We start from the raw sequence: 18,175 nt of genomic DNA on the forward strand, positions 1-18,175 counted from the left end.
ATTGGAGACCCTTCTTTGTGTGCTCCTTCCACGGAGGTTCGGAGAGTGGCAACACAAGAAAGGGTCTTTTCTGTAGTGGCCCCCCAACTGTGGAATACCCTCCCTAAAAAGGGACACCTGGCACTATCTTTAGGTGCCAGGCAAAGTCCTTTCTCTTTACCCAGGCCTTTTGCCCTTCATGAGTGGGATCTCGGCTATTGATGACTCTTCTAGCAGGGTGGGACCTTTATACCTGCCCCTCATTTGCATTTATTTGCATTGATTGTGCTTGTTTTAACCGGTTTTTAATTGTCAGAAGTGTTTTTAGGTTTTATTGATTCTGTTGTTTTTAACTGATTAATGGAAGTCACTTTGGGTCACCTTGGCGAGAAAAGCAACCCACTCATAATAACAACAACAGTAGCTACAACATTCCAAGACAAATCCCTGGCAGAAGATGCCCATGTGGCAATGTCTGTCTGCTGTGTCACCCAAAACCTCCTGCCTGAGGCTAGGAAAAGGGCCATAGCTCAGTAGTTGAACATCTCCTTTGCATGCAGAAGATCCCAGGTTCAATCTCTGCGATCTCCATGTATGGCTGGGAGAGAATCCTGCCTGAAATCCTGGAGAGCTGCTGCCATTCAGTGTAAACACTGCTGAGCTACATGGACCAATAGTCTGACTTGGTATGAGGCAGCTTGCTATGTTCCACAGTTCCAAATCACCCTACCTCAGGGCAGGGACATCTCTATGTGGGTATAGCTCTTGGACTAGGCGTCTCTACCATTAGCTACCAAGGTTCTGGTTTTCGTGTAAAAAGCCCTATACAGCTTTGGACCAGGATACCTGAAAGATCGTCTTACCCCTTATATACTCAGTCAATCACTGTGAGGGCCTCCTGCAGATGCCATTTTATCAAGAGGTCTGTTTCACACAACATAGGAAGCGAACCTTTAGTGCTGTGGTATCTACCCTTTGGAATTCCCTTCCCTTAAATATTAGACAGGCGCCATCTGTGTTATCTTTTCAGTGCCTGCTGAAGATCTTCTGCTTTTAACAAGGCTTTTAAGTAGAGACCTTATCCCAGTCTGTGTCTGTGTTGGAATTGCTTTTAAAGATGTTTTTAAAGCCTTTTAAAAAAATGTTTTTAAAGATGTTTTGTTTTAATATATTTTAAAATCTGTTTCAGATGTTTGAGTGTTTATAGTGTTTTGTTTGCCGCCCTGGGCTCCTTCTGGGAGGAAAGGCGGGATATAAATTTAATTAATTGGCACTCCCTAAAAATATTGTTGGTGTAGCTGATGACTTTTTTGCACGGTGACATTAGACATGTGACTATGGCCAACCTCAGTGAATTCTCAAATTGTCATATTAATGCAAGTTGCTTTGATGCATACAAGAAGATGCAAAAAAAAAAGTGGCTATACCACTTTTTGCCATTGCTGTGCAGTGCACTTGGTACATGTTGGGCTTGAATCAATTCAGCTGTGGGGGTTTTTTTTAGATAAGCCAGTCATTCTTGTGTTCATTTTGTATTGGGTTTTTTTTTAATGTTTTTTTATGTTATGCACTGCCTTGATAGTTTATGTGAGTGGGCAATATAGACATATTTTAATAAATAAATAAATAAACCTCTGGTATGCCTGCAATCAAAAACTGACTCCCTGAGTGACATGGAGGCAGTCTCCCCCTCTCTCTGCCTCAGTTTCCCCATCTGTGAAATGATAACTATGATGACAGATTGTAAAAGAGCAAAAACAAATGGTGCATGAAACAAGTTTTTATTGACAGAAGACTAACATCTAAATTTATTTATTTATTGAATTTCTTAGTTGCCCATCTGACTGGCTATCCAGCCACTCTGGGTGACGTACAAAATAAGCATACAGATACAATAAACATTAAAAATCTGGACACAAGATAATAAAATCTAGCCTGCCCCAAAAGCCTGCCTGAAGAGCCAGGTCTTCATGGCCCAGCGGAAACTCATTATAGAGGGGGCATGGCGGAGATCATTTGAGAGAGAGTTCCATAGGTGGGGGCCACAATTGAACAAGCCCTCTCTCTGGTCCTCACCAGTCTGGCTGTTTTGACTGATGGGATAGAGAGAAGGTCTTTTGAGGCTGATTTTGTTGGACGGCATAGCTGATGATGCTGGAGTCGCTCCTTCAGATAGACTGGGCTGAAACCGTATAGGGATTTAAAGGTCAAAACCAACACCTTGAATAAATAAATTGGGCCCAGCAAGCAACTGGTAGCCAGTGCAACTCTTTTAGCACTGGAGTTATGTGATCTCGCCAGCGGCTGCCTTTAATCAGGCGTGCCACCACATTCTGTACCAGTTACAACTTCCGGACCATTTTCAAGGGTAGCCCCACGTAGAGCGCATTACAGTAGTCTAGGCGAGAGGAAATCAGGGCATGTACCACCAATGGGAGCAGGTGATTGGGAAGGTAGGGGCGCAGCCTCTGTATCAGATGGAGTTGTTACATGTAGTGGGTATTAATCCCCAACTTTTTAAAAACCAAAAGAGGCCACGAGAATCTGGGACTTCAAGTGGATGAATATGTCAGGGAGGGGAGGGGCAGCTTACGCCTCTCCCCTTCCTGGCCATTTTTCCAACTTATAATCACTTTCCTGGCTGTTTTTCCCCCCACAGGCAAAAATATATGGCAAATATATACATTAGTCAGGAGGAGATTCAAACCCAGAGCTTAGAATCATACAATAGTAGAGTTGAAAGGGGCCTATAAGGCCATCAAGTCCAACCCCCTTGTAAAGGCCCAATTTATCGCAGTCAAACTATTACCTGACCCATTATAATGGCAACATTGATGGTATTAATGCTATTGTTAATGCTTTAAACAGCACAAAGAAGAAAATAAAATGGCCCCTGCCTGTATGGCTTATCATCTAAAAGGAAGATACGGCAAGGAAGGAAGGAAGGAAGAGATGTGCAAAGTTCAGATACACACTCGCTCTGCATTGTAAAAAGCCTATTGTGTTTATTACTTTCTTGCCACACACACACACACCTCAACCATGACTTGTTACCGTCCTTCTAAGCCCTCTGTGACGTCCTTCCCCTGGCACCACCTGTGACGCTCTCACTCGTGGCTACCAGCAGTCAGGATCGCCGTGTTTATTTTTACCTCTCTCTGCTCTAGCACAGATCTCAAAAGATCCCTCTGCTAGGCCACACTACCCAACACTCTGTGTACTCAATATAGCCTCCAGACTGTGCCTTAGTCTCTTCCTGGCTATATGATACCTTGTGTCTGTGTGTATCGGTAATTCCCAACCCCCCTGAAGCCTCTTGCCTATGAAGCTCACAGCTCTGGGTTGTTCTGTGGTACTGAATGCTGATACAATATCTCCTCCTTTACCGCTACCACCATTAGATACAATTTCTTCTCCAGCCTTGGTTACCCTGCCTTCCCCCCTGGTCTGTACGCTCCAGCTAAGGAATCAGGCTTTAAGTACACCAAGAAAATGTTTATTGTTCACACTAGGAATAACAAGATTACTTATATATGTTTTGTTCACAAGCGTATGGTTTCATATATGATTCTCTTATGTTCTTACTTCTTAATATTTGCCTCAGAACTCCTAATCCAATCTTTCTACAGCAACCTTCAACACCCACCACCTTCAACATCCACCAAAACACCACCACCTCAAGCACCCAGACTCAACTGTCATTCTCCCTTTTATACCTTCAGCCATTCCAAACACACAGCCAACCATCATCCAACATTCTACAGCCCATGTACTCCCCCTTCTCACTCACTCCACGTACCATATTTCCTATAATAAACCTGCACTTACCATATATACATTATATTCACATACAGGAACATCATACCTCCTCTTCCCCACTCCCAAACTATCTTCAGCCACCACCAGACACCTGTGTTGTCTTTTTGAAGATGTCTCCAGTTGTGAGCAGTTTGGTGTGCCCACACATAGCAACTGGAGCTTGGTTAATGAGGAGATGTCTAGCTGTTGCATATCCTTGCCCCTCGTCTAAGCCGAAGCGATTGAGGCAGCATCTAAAGGCCCAAGATCTTGCAGCAAACGTATTGGTAACACCTAAAATCATAATTCAGGCCTCCAGGGCCAGCTCAAGGCATTTTGTTTCCTGAGGCGAAAGAAAAAGATGATGCTTCCTCTACTCCCGTGTCCAAAAGCCAACTAAGCTGGCGACTGAATCTTACTTCAACACAGCCAACAAGATAGCATCCTCCACCGCTGAATGTGGCCCTCCAGGACTCTGGCTGGCCCCTGGGATTCTTCCCAGGCCACGCATCCTCCTCAGTCGCACCCTCCTTGGATGTTTTTGCCTGGCTGAAATGTGTCCTTGAGCTCCAACAATGCCTCTTTGCTTGGAAGGAGAATAGAGAGGGGTGTGTGTAGAAACTAGCAGACTGTATGTATTCGGCTTGATGGCCTTCCAACTCTACTATTCTATGATTCTATGTACAAAGATAATATATATATATTCGTTGCTCTACTCTTCCCTTTGGCTCCATCCACCACTGGCATGTGGCCCCTGGAAGGTTGCCCAGAAGACAATGTGGCCCTCAGGCCAAAAAAGGTTCACCACCCATGCTCCATTGCAACTGAAGGCAGCAAGCCAGTGTAGGGGATCGATGCAGGGCAGGCTGTGTGCCACACAGTCCTGCCATCCGATGCCTCTCCCAGCCCGCCAGCATCTGCTGCCTGAAGCAGCTGCCTCACTTTGCCTCCTGGTAGGGCTGGCCCTGCAGAGTTCATCCTGTGCTTGTACATGAAGTCTCCCAATTTCCTTGCCATAAGCTGGCATGGTTGGAAGTCAGCCGGAGTCGGTTTTCCCCGGAAGCAACCTGCTGATACAGCATTTGACTTGCCGGTATGCACATTTGGCCCCATCTATACTATATATTTAAAGCAGCATTGCACCACTCTAAACAGTCGTGGCTTCCGCCAAAGAATCCTGGGAGCTGTAGTTTGTTAAGGGTGCTGAGAGTTGTTAGGAGAGCTCTGTTTCCCTCACATAGCTACAATTTCCAGAGTTCCCCAGGAAAAGGGATTGACTGTTAAACCACTCTGGGAGTCACTGGGGAAGTTGGTATAAGGAAGCCACCTAGTGGTCAAATCAAGGGATTTTTCCCCCAACACTGCATAAACCCCTCGCTTCCATAGCTACTGTTAAGCGTGTTTCTGCACAGCTATTTCCAGTACCTGCCCATTTACCTACCATCGGACTATTCGTCATGATTCTCCTTTTCTACATCTCCACTTCCAAGCAGCTTCCTGCAATGGTATCAGAAGCTACATAAAAACTTGCAATGAGAAAAAGGGAAACCTGAACTTGGATTTTACCCTGAATTTAGTCGAAATTGAATGTGTTAATTCAACACCTCGCCCTGAGACCATAGAGAGCTGCTGCTAGTCTAAGGAGATGATAGCCGGCTAGACAGACAAACAGCTTAATCTAGTCTAAGGTTGCTTCCTTATATTCCTGAGTGCATTTGCATCTGCAGGCTGAAGTGGTATAGCCCAAGCACAAATAACCTGGATTATGTGTAGTTGCACTGCAGTCTGAAGTTTTACAGCCCAGATATAAATAATTTGACTTGGTTATTGTGCACTCACACCTCCAATCTGAAGTGGTACAGCCCAGACATAAATAATCTGACCTGGTTTAAGGCAGCTTCCGGCGTTACTAAAATTTCATATATGCAAATCTGCTCCTTTTACATAATTTACACAAAGTCAGATTTTCTCAGTAAAGCATTTGGGTTATTCTGCTAAAAAATTCTGATTTCCTTTTTTGTGTGGGCGGAAGATACCAGGCTCTCTCTCCCCAGCCCTCTTTCTTTGTAGCATGAACACACATTATGCATATTATTACAAATGCAAAGAAAACCATTAAATCAACTGATGAAATAACACAAAAGTCGTTCCCTTGATAAGCTCACTGAGGTGGAGTGGAATTCCTTTGCACTGACTCTGTGATGAGGTCTGGTAGAGATTACATAACGTGGGTGAGGGTTTATGTAGGTTTCACTGTGATTCATGTTGCATAATAAGGCAGCGCAGAGGGAACGGAGCATTTATTACTGGGCTGGGATTCCAAAGTGCGTTTCATCTGAAGACACAGAAAGAGAAAAATGGAAATAAACATTTTCCAACCCGCATTTTCCCCTGTGTAGTTTCACACAAAAATGTTGGCCTCCCTCATCCAGGAGAGACAGACTGGCGTGCTGATAGTGATGGTTTTATGGAGCATTTTTGCCAAAGTGGCGCTGAGACTTCAGTGGCAGCCTGGAGCCTGTTGCTCCTGTTACTGCTATTTATAGAAACTATTGATCCCAGAAGACGACAGAAGGATGCAAGCATGTCACGAGAAATCCAGGCCACAGCTGGATCAGCCAGTGACTTATAAGGTTGCCAACTGACTAGGAAAATGCAGTCTGGCCTGCTCTTGCGTGTCCAACAGCAGCTTGATATGCAGACATTAAGAGATGATGCACGTTTACCTTTCTCCTGTGAGGAAGGGGAAGGGCCACAGTAAAGCATCTGCTTTGCATGCAGAAGGTGTCAGATTCAGTCCCCAGCATCTCTAGACAGCGCTGGGAGAGTCTCCCTGTCCAAAACTCTAGAAAACCGCTGGCAGTCAGGGTAGACAATATTAAGCAGGATGGGCCAGTGGTCTGACTTGGTGTAAGCCAGCCTCCTGTCTCCCTATGTTTCTGCACATCATAAGAACATAAAAAGATCCCTGCTGGATCAGGCCAGTCCAGCATCCTGTTCTCACAGAAGCCAACCGGATGCCCAAGGGAAGCTCACAAGCAGAATCTGAGCATAAGAGCAGTCTCCCCTCCTGCATTTTCCAGCAACCGGTATTCAGAAGCATACTGCCTCCGACTACTACATATACATTGGGCTGCTGATTTCAGCACATTATTTATTTATTTATTATTTGATTTATATCTCGCCCTTCCTCCCAGCAGGAGCCCAGGGCGGCAAACAGAAACGCCAAAAACACTTTAAAACATCATAAAAACAGACCTTAAAATACATTACAACGTTAAAAACATTTTTAAAAAAAGCTTTAAAAGCATCTTTTTTAAAAGGGCTAAAAACATTTAAAAAACACATATTAACAAGCAATTCTAACACAGACACAGACTGGGATAGGTCTCAACTTAAAAGGCTTGTTGAAAGAGGAAAGTCTTCAAAAGGTGCTGAAAAGATAGCATTAACCTTCTCTTACACTGCATGGGCCCAATGGCAAGTCTACTGACAGATCCTGGCTACCTTACAAACATACCACCATCAGTGTGGTGTAGTGGTTATAGTGTCAGACTGGGACCTGAGTAGACCAGGGTTCAAATCCCCACTCAGCCATGAAGCTCACTGGGTGACCTTGGGCCAGTCACTGTCTCTCAGCCTAACCTACCTCACAGGGTTGTTGTGAGGATAAGACCAGGAAGGGGAGAACCATGTTTGCAAGCCCCCTTGAGCTCCTTGGAGGAAAGGGGGGATATAAATGTAATAAACAAAATCACCAAATTCCTCTGTTCCATCAGTACCCTTTGAAGTTCTCTCTCTCTCTATCCAAGTCAGTTAAGATCATCTGGTAGGAATTTAAACAGCCTGTGACAAGGGGGAGGGTCTTTTACAACAACACTCACCACCCCCTCGCTATTAGGAGCATGGGAAAGGGACTTATCCCAGTATAGTGTCTATATTGTTAAAGACACAGGAACCTAGAAGGGAAGGGGAGCACAGAAGTGAGTATTAAGTGTGGGTTTGGGGCTCTGTAAGAGTGTGCAACATTAGTGTAGATCTGTATTGTAGTTAGTCCTCCTATTTCCCTCACTCTTGACAAAATTTAGCCACAGAGGCTGCAACCTAAAGTAGAAGGTGCAGCAGATGGGCGAAAGGCAATGAAGCCCTCTCTCCTCTGGATGGCCCCATCGTTACACAGCAGATGCTGATGGGTGCAGAGCAGTGAGGAGGTGTTGGAGGGCAGGGATGCCCTGTGCCCCCTAAACTAGCCTGTTGCACTTAGGTGCAAGAGCAGAAGCTGTCGCCTCGGTCCAGCTGGCTTCTGTACATGGAATAGGAGGTGGGCAGGAATCTTGTCCTCTGCTTCAGTCAGCAAAATGTCATGAGTCAGGCCTGGCTTTTTTCACCAACAACTTTACCTTCCAAGCTGTTTCCCCACTTCCTAGGGAAAGGCTGTGGTGGAAGGGCCTTAGCTCAGTGGTAGAGCACCTGCGTTGCAGGCAGAAAGCCCCAGGTTCAATCCCTGCCTGCTCAGGGACTGCTGGGAATGTCCCCTGTCTGAAATCCTGGAGAGCCGCTGCCAGTCTGTGTTGATGGTGGAAGATGGTCCATTCGGGCACATGGGGCACTGCCCTGCCAACCTCCGTCTACCTTCAGTCACTCCAACCTGCCTGTCAGCCTTCCTCCACCTCCTTAGTCTCAGTGTCACCCTTGTACAACTCAGCAGGGAGGAGGATGGGGACAAAACTAGAATTTGTTGGCTCTGCCTGTCATTAGCTCTGGCACCATCTACTGTTAGTCTCCCTGCCTTCCACCCAACTAGTCCTAATGAGCACCAGCCACCACTACGTGGAGATCAGGAGCAGGGAAACTTTTTTTCAGCCCGAGCGCCACAATCCCTTCTCAGTAACACCTGAGGGCCACATGCCAGTGGCGGGTGGGCCCAGAAGCAAAAGCGAGCAGAGCAACAAGTGTGAACTGACTTTTGTCCAGTAGGCGAGTTTCTGCACAAATGCACACACACACCTCCAGTGGTGGCTGGTGTTCAGTGGGGCAGTGTAAACACCTTGGACAGCTCCTTGAAAGTTCGGACGAAAAGCCAGAGCAGATTCCATTGCCCCACTGACATGGAGCTACCAGCTGCCACTGCCCTTCCCTTTCCTCCATCCAGACAACCAAGAAGCATTATCAAGTTTTAGGACAAATCCCAGCAAGAGAAAAACACTTGAGAGCCTGTGTCCTGCCCAGAGTGAGAATCATGAAACAGAAGCGAGACTGGAATTAATTCCTGTTTTATTAGAGTAACATCGAAGGCAAGGCGTCTCACAGAGGTCACTAACTGGCTCACTGTAATCCCTAACTAGACTACTCAGGCTTACTCTGCAGCATGTAAGGGGAGTTGACTCAGCACCCTCATCAGGGGGGCGCGGGCTTAAGTAGGAAAGGTTTTCGCTCGTAATCTCTGACTCCTGCGCAGGACCTCCCTTTGGCCAAGCCTCTTTTCTAGGTGGCACACACAAGGTGACAGAGGGTGCTCACAACTCTGCTCATCGGACAGTCTAGACTCCTCAGGTGCCGGCTCCATTGAAGGGGGAGGAGACGTTTCTGGCAGGGAGGCATTTGAAGGGCCACACAAGGAATCTTGGGGTGGAGTTGGCACGCACGAGAGGTTTTGCTCCAACGGCTCTCCTGGGATGCTCACCAAAGGAGGGGTCTCCACGTGAGCGGGCAAATTTCCCGTGGGAATCAGAGAGTGGTTGGTCGTGTCTCCTCCCCCCAGATCTTCAGGAGCATCCTCCACATCTGGCAACTCTCCCATCTGCAGAGCTGGGAGTGCACCCTCGAAGAGCTCCCCCCAGAGTCACTCTGTGCTGGGAAGGGGCCCTGGGGGTCCCTTACCTCCTGATCCAGGCCCCCCTGGGTCACCTTGGGCTCGACACTACCCTTGGTTTAAATTTCCCTTTAATTTCTCTAATCTTTTGAAATAAGGCTCTTGTCCTATCTTTTTTGCTATCTCCTTTTGCTTTTGCTTTATTTCTCTCTTTAACCATTTTAAGAGTTTTGTCAGTCATCCATTGAGGTCTTTCTCTCTTTAACTAGAGGTATTGTCTTTTTGCATTCTTCTCTGATAATGGCTTTGACTTCAATCCATAGTTCTTCTGGTTCTCTATCAGCTAAGTTTAAAGCCTCAAATCTGTTCCTTATTTGATCTTTATATTCTTCTGGGATGTTATTTAAATTGTATTTTGGCATTATGATTGCTTTATTGTTCTTCTTTAGCTTTACTCTGGTTTTCAATATTACCTGTTAATCTGTACTGCAGTCTGCTCCTGGTCTTGTTTTTGCAGAAAGTATGGAACTTTCAGAGTCACTCTGCACTGGGAAGGGGCCCTGGGGGTCCCCCACCTCCTGATCCAGGCCCCACTGGGTCACCTGGGGCTTGACAGCCTGTGAGGGGTGTGACCTGGGGAGAGGGTGTGCAGCCTGGGGAGAGTTCTGAGGATCAGACAGAGAGACCTGAAAGGCCACATTGACTAAGGTTCTCCCTCCCCTGCCACAGACCATGCAGAGCTGTGTGGACCAGTCATCTGACTGTCGTATAAGTCAGCGTCGCTTCCTATGCTACTAAATCTCAGTCCCATCTCCCCCTGTAAGATGGAACTAACAATGGTCCCTGCTGTATTTTGAAGCAAATACGGATTTTCAAATGATCCATCCGAAGAAATGGCAAAGCATCCAGTGCTTTCCCTCATATACATGCTGCCAAGGAAAATAAAGGCAACAATTTTTTATATGATGCCATTATACAAATCTATGGTGCGGCCGCATGTCAAATACTGTGCACAGTTCTGGTCACCTCACCTCAGGATAGTGTATTTCTGGAAAAGGTTCAGAAAAGGGCAACCAAAATGATCAAGGGGATGGAGCGATTCCCCTACGAGGAAAGGCTGCAGCCTAAGAACATAAGAAGCGCCTCCCCAGCCACTCTCTCCATGCATAATTTTAGACACTTCTATCATGTCAATAAATAAGCCCCAAAATGCTTTTTGCAGTTTCACAGTGTGCGGCAGCTGTGAAAAAGGCAAATTCCTTGCTAGGGATCATTAGGAAAGGTATTGAAAATAAAACTGCCGATATCATAATGCCATTGTGCAGATCTGTGGTGCAGCCGCATTTGGAATACTGTATACAGTTCTGGTCGCTTCACCTCAAAAAGGATACTGTAGAACTGGGAAAGGTTTAGACAAGGGCAACCAGAATGATCAAGGGGATGGAGCAACTCCCCTATTAGGAAAGTTTGCAGCATTTGGGGCTTTTTGGTTTAGAGAAAAGGAAAGTCAGAGGCGACATGATAGAAGTGTGTAAAATTATGCATGGCATGGAGAAAGTGGATAGAGAAAAGTTCTTCTCCCTCTCTCATAACACTAGAAGTCGTGGACATCCAATGAAGCTGAATGCTGGAAGATTAAACTATGGAATTTGCTTCCAGAAGAGGCAGTGGGCTCATCTACATGGTGGTTTAGTGTATGTTTGGTGCTACTCACATCTCCTTTAAATTTGCATGGTTCACATGGCATTACTGGCAAACACAAACTATCATACAGTCTTCCCCCTGTAAATCCACACTAACCCAGTCCTCTGATAATACGAAAAGGAAAGGGAAAAAGTCTTCACTCTGTATCTCTACTGCTTGCAGACACTTTGCTCCAATGCTTTTAGGTGGGTGTGTCAATCATTCCCCTCTCCACGCCCACTCCTTCCTCTGTTCATTCGATTTCTTATAGGCTGAAAAGCAACTTCCAGCTGCTGTCCCCATTTCTGCTAGATGTTTTTATGTCACTACAAATGCTGCCTTATTTTTATTTTTCCCCTAACTTGTGCACAAAAGCATAACACAAACTCAACACAAACACAAGCTCAAACAAATATTTGTATTTCAGCTGTATTGTACCAGTGAAAATACAAATAATCACACTTCCGGGTTGTTGTTTTTAAAAATGAAACGTACTGGTAGAACAAACCGAGCATGCTCAGTTGCCAAGTAACCAGAGGGAGTGGAAATATTAAATTAGAGGGCATGGTCATTAGAAAACTACATGATGGATCCTTCCCCTCAGTGTGAATAGAAAACACTATGTTTGCATCTGGCATTGAGCCCTTACTGTGGATGGAGCAAACAGAAAATGGAGGAAAAAACAGCGTCTTTAGCACAAAGTTATGCTCCCATGTGGATAAGTCCTGTGATGGCCACTAACTTGGATGGCTTTAAAAGAGAGTTAAATTAATGGAGGATAAGGCTATCAAAGGTTACTAGCCACAATGGCAACGCTCTGCCTCCATAATTGGTGGGGGTATGCTTTCAAATACCAGTTGCTGGAAACCACAGGAGGGGAGAGTGCTCTTGCACTCAGGTCCTGCTTGTGGGCTTCCCACAAGCATCTGGCTGATCCCTGTGTGAACAGGATGCTGGACTAGATGGGCCACTGGCCTGATCCAGCAGGCTCTTATGATGTTCTTATGAAGCTGCTTGATGTGGAGCAGACCAACAAAAGATCACACTTTTCCCATCTGGATTAGCTAATACCAGATCCCCAAATCTATGTTCATAATCTTTAATTCAATTTAAAATTTAAAATTTAATTTAATCAGACTGGAAGCATTCAATATATATCCCAATTCCAAAGAAAGGGGATCCCAGGGAATGCAGTAATTATCAAACTATTGCCTTAATATCCCATGCAAGTAAAGTAATGCTCAAGATTCTACAACAAAGGCTCTTCCCATATATGGAGCGAGAAGTGCCAGACGTCCAAGCTGGATTTAGAAAGGGAAGAGGCACCAGAGATCATATCGCAAACATACGTTGGATAATGGAATGGAGCACGGAATTTCAGAAGAAAATCACCCTGTGCTTTATAGATTACAGCAAAGCTGTTGACTGTGTAGATCATGAAAAACTATGGAATGTTTAAAAGAAATGGGGGTGCCACAGCATCTGATTGTCCTGATGCACAACCTATACTCTGGACAAGAGGCTACTGTAAGGACAGAATATGGAGAAACCGATTGGTTCCCAATAGAAAAGGGTGTGAGACAGGGTTGTATTTTATCACCCTATTTGTTTAATCTGTATGCAGAACATATCATACAGAAAGTGGGATTAGACCAAGATGAAGGAGGTGTGAAAATTAGAGGGAGAAATATCAATAATTTAAGATATGCAGACGACACCATACTATTAGCAGAAACCAGTAATGACTTGAAAAGAATGCTGATGAAAGTTAAAGAGGAAAGCACAAAAGCAGGACTACAGCTGAATGTCAAAAATACAAAAGTAATCACAACAGAAGATTTATGTAACTTTAAAGATGACAATGAGGACATTGAACTTCTCAAGGATTATCAATACCTCGGCACAATCATTAACCAAAATGCAGACAATAGAAGAAGGCTAGGACTGGTGAGGGCAGCTATGAGAGAACTAGAAAAGGTCCTCAAATGCCAAGATGTATCACTGAACACCAAAGTCAGGATCATTCAGACCGTGGTATTCCCAATCTCTATGTATGAACGTGAAAGTTGGACAGTGAAAAAAGCAGATAGGAGAAAAATAAACTCATTTGAAATGTGGTGTTGGAGGAGAGCTTTGCGCATAGCATGGACTGCAAAAAAGACAAATAATTGGGTGTTAGAACAAATTAATCCAGAACTGTCACTAGAAGCTAAAATGATGAAACTGAGGTTATCATATTTTGGACTCATAATGAGAAGACATGATTCACTAGAAAATACAATAATGCTGGGAAAAACAGAAGCGAGTAGAAAAAGAGGAAGGCTGAACAAGAGATGGATTGATTCCCTAAAGGAAGCCACAGACCTGAACTTACAAGATCTGAAGAGGGTGATTCATGACAGATGCTCTTGGAGGTCACTGATTCATAGGGTCGCCATAAGTCGTAATCGACTTGAAGGCACATAACAAACAAAAAATCTTTAATATAGATTTCATTCACCACAAAAACACAACACATACATTAAGAGAAGGGGGGTTGGGAGAGAGAACAATGCTTTTGGTACCCTGATTATGCATTCACAAAAATGGCTTACAGAATACCTTATGTGCATTAAGCGTCTTCAGCAAAATTTTAAGGCAGAACAGGTTAAACTGCTATTTCTGACTGGAATGCAGAAATGGTTTCAGGACAGTAAATCACATTTTTTAAATTGCACATGTGGGGAAAGAATACTAATTGCAGCCCTGCCAAAAAACATTTATTATCTCAGGATTTAAGCCTGCAAAATAGTTATGCCTCTGAATGCTTTGTGTTTGCATGTTGCTTCCAGGTCTCAGCAGGGCCAACCCTGTCTGTACAGTTTCCAAAAATATTCTGTAATTGGGTCTGAACTCCATTCAAACAAACTGTTCTCACTCAGCTCTCCCACATTTGCTAGCAACGACAGCAGTCACCTCCAGGATAAATCAGAACAAACGCTCAAGAAGGAGTGGACAAAGGGCACCTCCAGGCTGTCAGAATTCTGCAGAACAGATTAAAGGGCAGGGATGGAAGGGCAAGTCAGGTTCAGTTCTCTCCTCTTCTCACTTTTCCAATCTTAAATTTGGTTCTCAACATTTCTACAGCAATTGGCTTTAAAAAAAAACCCTCATGAAAATTTATCAGCATTTTAGAGCAAACTGTATTTTTGATACAAAATACACATTTTTGTAAGCAATTCTCCCTAACACATTTGTTCATGTTATTTTCACTAATATATTCATTTTTATGCCCCATTTCCCTGATTATGTGAATTTTTGCAAACATGGGCAGGAAAACTGCATCGCAAAATTCAGATATGGACGAATTCCAAAGCATAGCTGTGTTTTGGTTCACATATTGTTTCAGAAAGTGCAAATTTGGTAGATTCAACTTTAAGTGCGAACTGAATCAAAATTCCCCCCCATGCCTATTCAAGTGCATACCAGAATGCACCATTACATTGGATTAGAGCACTCTGTTGTCCTGGTACTACAAATCCACTTTTTCAAAACATGGACTTTTTGCAGTTAGGAAAGTGATGAGGGGAGGTGCACTCAAAAGTGTGTGGTGAACAAAAGATTAATGGGAAGACATATATATAAGGTGCACTGGGCAGGATGAGTGCTCATTGTCATATCCCCCCCACAAAGAAATCAAGACACATGTTCAATAAAAACCAAATACAGTCCAAACTCCTGCTCAGCTTTTTGTAAGCAAATCAAGATGAATGTGCAAGAAGCAGGTTGTCTGGAGCAGCCCAGTTTATAATCTTGAGGCTGCTATGCTTTTTCTTTCCACTAGGATTCCCCCCCCCCTGCATTTTCCAGACAGGTCTCCTGTACATCCAATATCTGCACACCAGGCAGAAATGCAACAGGAGAAGATTCACCAGCATTACATCTCCTGCTAGGAAAAGCTCCACCTGCTAAATATCTACCTGCCATAGTGCTCATAGACACATGAGCCCTGTCAGAAGAAAAGGTAGCAACCCTGTTTTCAAGTCCACGTTGTATCTCTCTCAGAGTCCAACCAACTTCTCAGATTTCCTTCCCACAGGGAACTGATCTATCTCCAGTGGCCACTGGGCTCATGTGTCTATGAGCTCTATGGCAGGTAGATATTTAGCAGGTGGAGCTTTGCCAACCTGGTGCCCTCCAAACATTTTGAACTACAACTGATGGGATCTGTATAAGAAAGATACAGGAGCCTTGAAAATTTGAACTAAAACTCGGAGCAAATTCACTGACATGGGAGCCTCCACTGTGCCATATACGGAATCAGACCATTATTTCCCCCCTAACTCAGTGTTGTCTACTCTGACTGGCAGTGGCTCTCCAGGGTTTCAGACAGGGAGCATTCCAGCCCTACCTAGAGATGCCATGGTTTGAACCTGGGACCTTCTGGCATGCCAAGCAGGTGCCCTGCCACTGAACGATGGACCTTCCTTCAATCATTTCTGCAAGCCAGACAGAGAGATTTCCCTGCTCTCTCTTAAAAAGTCCCTTTGCAAAGTCCATTCCAAAAGGCAATGAATTGTATAGTTGTCTTTTTTAAAAAAGGTAATGAACAGATCAGGCTACGGCCATGCTACCCTGAACACACCCAATCTCGTCTGATTTCGGAAGCTAAGCAGGGTCAGGCCTGATTAGTACTTGGATGGGAGACTGCCTGGGAATACCAGGTGCAGTAGGCTTAGAGGAAGGCAATGGTAAGCCACCTCTGAATAACTCTTACCATCAAAACCCTATGAAAATGGAAACGGACTGCCTTCAAGTCCTGACTTATGGCAACCCTATGAATAGGGGTTTTTACCATTGCCTCCCTCTGAGGCTAGTCCTCCCCACCTGGCTAGGGCCTGCTCAGCTTGCCACAGCTGCACAAGCCAGCCCCTTCCTTGTCCACAACTGACACCTGGGGGGCAATTGGGCTCCTTGGGACTATGCAGCTTGCCCATGGCTGCACAGCTGGCAGGGCACGTAACCCCTGAGCCACTCCCTGTGGGGGTGATCTTTAGCTGGCCCTTGACACCCAGGAGACGCAAGCGGGGATTTGAACTCACAGACTCTGGACTCCCAGCCAGGCTCTCCTCCCCACTGTGCTATACCAGCTGTTGAAAACCCTATGAATACATCCAAAAAAGATTCATAGGGTCGCCATAAGTCGTAATTGACTTGAAGGCATATAACAACAACAACGTGAACAGCTTGTGTCTACATGTGTATACCAACGTGTGCATCTCCTTTGTTCATTACCTTTTTTTAAAAACACTTATTGACACACATATATCCTGCTCAACCCTAAACCCATTCAGCTAACACCTGAAATAATGTGGCCACTTGTACTCTCCTATTTAACCTAAATATTGTATTTATCATCATGTTTTGTCATCTCCTCTTTGATCCTCCAGTTAAGTAATTACATGCTCTCTTCACTTCGTCTCAGCAACATCCATAGCAACTCGCATATGTTATAAATACAGGATTATGACTCCAAAGCCAGAGCCACCCAATGACTACTAACTATTATTGGAGCTACGTAACGTGACGTAGCAGAGTAACAGGTACTGTGCCTCATCAAGAGGATGGGCTTGTTCTCACCAGCTGTCAGAGTTATATGCACACATAAGGATTTCTGGCTGGCCCTAAACTGAATTCAGATAAAATTGGAAGCCCTTTTGGTTTGGGGCCTGGGAGATGCAGAGACACATAACAGAAAGAGCACCTCCTTTCCTACAGGCACTGTTGGCTGCTAAGATCAGCTGGGGAGGCAGCTCTCTTCGTATTTATTTATTTATTGCACTTGTATACCGCCCCATAGCCGAAGCTCTCTGGGCGGTTTACAGCAATCAAAAACATTAAAACAAATATACAATTTAAAACACATATTTTAAAAGCAACTTAAAACACAATTTTAAAATTCAAAACAATATAAAAACAATTTAAAAACACATGCTAAAATGCCTGGGAGAAGAGGAAAGTCTTGACCTGGCGCTGAAAAGATGATAGTGTTGGTGCCAGGCGCACCTCGTACTTCCACCCAGTAGCGTAGCGGCAAATTCAGAAGTGGAGAGTCCCTTCATGATAGTCATGCCACACCCCCTCACAGCCACACCCCCTTTCCCACTTTCCCTCATCTCCCTTGCTCTCCCTGTCATCTTGCGAGCCCACACTCCACTAGAACAAATGTCCCTAGGAGCAGTCAGCATGAAAGAGAAGGCTGTGTGTTAGCTACAGAGAAGACTCTTCACAGTGACTGATTCACCTCCAATTGGCTCCAGTCAGCACGAAAGGACAAGCACTCTTCTCAGTGGATAACACACTCCCTTTTCATGCTGATTGGCTCGTATGTAGGGACCTGTTTGAGACCCTGCTCTTCAAAAAAGTACCAGATCTATGATTCCTTGCGAACCCGGACAATTACACTCCTGGTTCCACCACCCTCAGAATTTTGGGGGGTGGTAGCCCAGGAAAGGGCATTCTCTGTGGTAGTCTCTCTAAGCTGTGCAATTCCCTCCCAACAGAGTTGACCCTGGCATCTTCATTGTATAGATTGTGTCATATGCTGAAGATGCATCTTTTTACCCTGGCCTTTGGCACTGAGATACATATTTTAGGACCCACTTTCTGACTGTAAATTGTTTTCACAATTAAAAAATTTTTTTAAAATCTTTTTTATGTATATTGATGTTGTAACCTGCCCTGGGACCTTATGGTGAAGGGCAGGTAAGAAATCAATAACAACAACAACAATATACAGCCAGTGTTGTAGGGCTGTATGGGGCACTGTGGCACCAACCCCATCCTGCCCTCAGCCAACCCTCACCTCTCTGCTTTTTAACTTACAGCCATACAGCCAGCCAGGGGGTGGCTCTGCCTGTCACT

General features: G+C 44.8%; 1 pseudogene; it reads left to right on the top strand.

Moving 5' to 3' along the window:
* Positions 1–15,868: 15,868 nt before the first annotated feature.
* On the top strand, positions 15,869–15,987 carry LOC133364731 (5S ribosomal RNA; annotated as a pseudogene).
* Positions 15,988–18,175: the final 2,188 nt, after the last annotated feature.

Source organism: Rhineura floridana, chromosome 9, assembly GCF_030035675.1.
Source record: "Rhineura floridana isolate rRhiFlo1 chromosome 9, rRhiFlo1.hap2, whole genome shotgun sequence".
NCBI lineage: Eukaryota > Metazoa > Chordata > Lepidosauria > Squamata > Rhineuridae > Rhineura > Rhineura floridana.